We start from the raw sequence: 3,690 nt of genomic DNA, 5'->3' as shown, positions 1-3,690 counted from the left end.
AGTAATCGATTCTATAAATGTCAATCGGGTACCAAACTGTTGTTGGGAAGAGACTCATCAGGCTAATTTTGTTTTATTTTAATCAACTTGATGTGAATTGTTTTATTTCATGCGATGGTTTTAAAATTTTTAAGAAGTCCCACGTGAAGCTGTCGACTTGGACGTCAATATCGTTTTATCAATGCAGATACGCTTTAAAAAAATAATGATCATATGCATAAGTGCTCCCACGATGGAGCATGTCCGCGTTACCCAGTCAGAAGTTTGTTAAATCATACATAGCACACATAGCACCGGGTATTATTGGAAAGGGTAAATTCAAATCTCATGGGCTGCGTGCATTACAATGTACGAACGCCAACATGTCTATTGTTGGACAGCTCACAAAGATGTTTATGATAGATGACAAGGAAACTAAGACTCTAATGTAAAATCACTGCACAGAATAATATAATATTATATAATGATGATGATGATGGTTAACGTCCGTTGAGACCAAATAATGGTTTATCGGACCTAAAGAAATAAATTATCTATTTTGATTTAAGATTTTATTCCTATGCTCAAAAAGCTTGGAGAGAAGCCTCCGGAGCTCACTATAATTTTGACATTGTAAAAGGCTAGGAAGGTCAGTATTGTAACAAAGATTGTGAAACTGAGATCTAATGTGGTTATATGCGGGGCACTCTAAGAGGAAGTGGTTTTCATCATCGATGTTCCTATTCTCACATATATGGCAGATCCTTTCCATCCATGGCGTTTTAGGAACTGCCCAACGACCTGTTTCACTATGGAGCTCATGAGAATTCGTTCTAATCTTTGCTATATTAATTTTCTTCTTTGAGCTAGTTAAAATAGAGAGATACTTTTGATCTTCTAGGGTGGGGTTGATGACTTTCTTATAATAACTTAATTTTCTTTTAGCCGCTAAGTCTTTCTCACACCACATTTTTTCTTTGAACTTAGAAGTAACAATATCTTTAATGTTATTTATGTTTTGCAATGCATCATTTTCGTTGATCTCCCAATAGTTTAACCAGGCCCTTGTGTCTTTATGCCACCCTCGATTGAGCCTTAGGTGGTTTTGGCTAGAATTTAAAGCTAGCTTAGGAAGTCTATGATCGTCTATGTTACTGATTTTGTGCTTGTACAATAGAAACCTAAGCATAGCTAGGTTCTCAATAGGGGAGAAAAAATTTGGACCATTTCTCGATTTGTCCGTGTCATCCTTGCGCAGGGGCCATGCTAATCTTCTCTGTATCGTTCCAATTTTATTGTACGTTGCCTCTTTGAATTGATCTGATTATTTAATTCATTACGAGTCTGTTAAATTGAATTCAATTGAATGAGAACATTTTGTAAATTTAGACTTTATAAATGGTAACCAATATTTGTAAAGTAATAGTTTCATTAATGTATGTGGTAGTGTATGTCATTTACTAGATTCTGTATTTTGTTAAATTGAAGGGTTGGCTGCCCTATGTATTAATGGAGCTATAACTCCACAAATATTGATAACTTCTCCAAATTATTTCATATTTTGAATTAACATATTCTAACACTCTTTCTATTAATTACTAATACTACTATTTGTTTAGGTTTTATATTATTTGCATAAGTTGAAGACTTGTTTTAATTTCTTCAACTCTATGCGATACAATTTTTTCTCCAAACTTTATATTTTGTATATATCTTTTTTTGTTTTGTAGTTTAGCTTTACCTTACTATTTTTCTTCAACATAGCATCATCTTCAATGGTATTTTTATTTGGTTCATTTTCTCCATTTAATTGTACCTCAACCATTGTTGATTGAACTTTTATGTTCACGTGAAAAAGATGACAAACAATATCTTATTTTTTGTTGTTGAATGGTTTCAACAACATTGATGGTTGCTTTTATCTTGTATGTTCCATCCTCTAATATAATGATGTAGGGGCATGAACTCCACTCATAACCAAAATTGACTCTGGAAGCTCTAGTTGGAGCGGGGTGGTAGTTGGGGGCAAACGTCGTGAATATGTTTTGATTCTTATGTAAAATGTAGCCTCTACAAGGATACATGGCGAGATTCTTTGTTTTTGTTAGCATTATGTTCTATTTCGTTTATTTTATTTATGAAGCCTGCAAGTGTCAGAGTAAGGCAACCGGTGTAATGTGATATCAGGCCAAATGGCACCGGGCCCTAAGCAGCCATAATATTTAATCTTGTTTCTTTCTTATTTTAGTATCCCCTATGTTGGTTAAAATGTGTGTGCTTATTTTAAGTTACAAACCCTCTCTAGTATCATGGTCATTGCATTGTATTTGAGTGAGGGCCTTAAGAGTTTTATGGTTAGCATAGACCATAATTAGTGGAGAAGGGTGGTCCAAATGGGCGGGGTTCGATCTAAAGTGTTGCCAACAGTTGTTAGCAACCATCGCCAAGAAGGTGAGAACATCTATATGTAGGATCGAAGAAGGGACTAAGGTCGAGTGAGGCACTATCAAAACGTGCCACAGAGAAGAACTAGAGATCATGGCATGAAGGGGTGTGAAGGCGTGGTAAAGTGCACAAAAGATGGCATTGCAAATTGGTCTTGTTATTCAAAATAATAAAGGGAGTCAGGACTGCATGGTTGGGCCACAACATAAAGTAAATGTCGAAAAGGAGCTAACCAACCCAACCCCCGACTTAGGAAATACTAGTCAGCTTGGTCGAGCATCGAAATAATTAGTGCGATTTGTGAAAAAAAGGACAAGCCTGACAATCCTGACCCGTGACCTCATGCAGGCCCTAGTGTAGTCAAGCTAAGGAAGGGAGTGTGTTGATTTTATTTCTTTTCATACCTTGAGGAAACAACATATTAAAGGATATTGGATAGTCGAGAAAGGTTGAGGCCGCAAGGAGAACGATGGCATGCACGTCATGAATTGTTGGGCTCTTTGGGGAAGTGAAGGTTCATTTACTTCAAAAATAGTGTGAGAAAGCCATATTTCATGGGCCCAAAACCTATAGGCTTCTAGTGTTGAAGCCACCGAGGGATCAAAATTTATAGACCCTTGGTTTGGGTCTCATCATATAGCTATGTTAACTTTTTCATATCTCCCTTCATCTACATAATCCTTGGGCTTTGCAGGCCACTCTTCAAGAAATGCTAATACAAATTCATAATGAACTTAAACACTCACTAATAGGTTCATCTCACCTATTGTTGCTGCAAAGGTGGCTTTAATTTTATCATTGGCACATGTATTTGTATAGTGGCATTCACTTTTTGTACAGTGTTCACATTCTCGATCTTGTATAAAATCATTTTTTCCTTTTCCAATTACTGTAAACCTTTAAGTGTTCAAAACACTTGTTGTCTCTTTTTCTTTATTATCTTCTTCTTATTTGGCAAGATTTTCCACAATGTTTCCTAATATTCCTACAATATCAAAATCTTTTGTTTCTCTTATTATAATGGGAGTTTCATTAACAACTGAAATGCTCTATCCATCAATGTTTCTCCCCCTTTAAGTGTATGTTGTCTCCAAAATATTTGAAGCTTCTTTCAAATGTGGTTGTTATTGCAACCTTGGAAAGAATGTTATCATCCAAGTCCAGTAGAATACGAAACAATATTACAACATCATCATTCATATTATCTATAATTTGATCCCTTTGATCTTGTGTCACGGGACTTGGAGGTTGTTCAAATCTATGCAA

At 35.7% G+C, this 3,690-nt stretch overlaps 1 non-coding gene across 1 annotated transcript; it reads right to left on the bottom strand.

Moving 5' to 3' along the window:
- Positions 1 to 1,191: 1,191 nt before the first annotated feature.
- On the bottom strand, positions 1,192 to 1,295 carry LOC149249060 (U6 spliceosomal RNA). Its single transcript, XR_016267591.1, has one exon. It is a non-coding gene; the product is annotated as a U6 spliceosomal RNA (small nuclear RNA).
- Positions 1,296 to 3,690: the final 2,395 nt, after the last annotated feature.

Source organism: Pinus tabuliformis, chromosome 7 (genome assembly GCF_031772625.1).
Source record: "Pinus tabuliformis cultivar Carrire ecotype Pingquan chromosome 7, CPIR1, whole genome shotgun sequence".
Classification (NCBI taxonomy): Eukaryota; Viridiplantae; Streptophyta; class Pinopsida; order Pinales; family Pinaceae; genus Pinus; species Pinus tabuliformis.
This window is presented reverse-complemented; position numbering and strand designations above follow the sequence as displayed.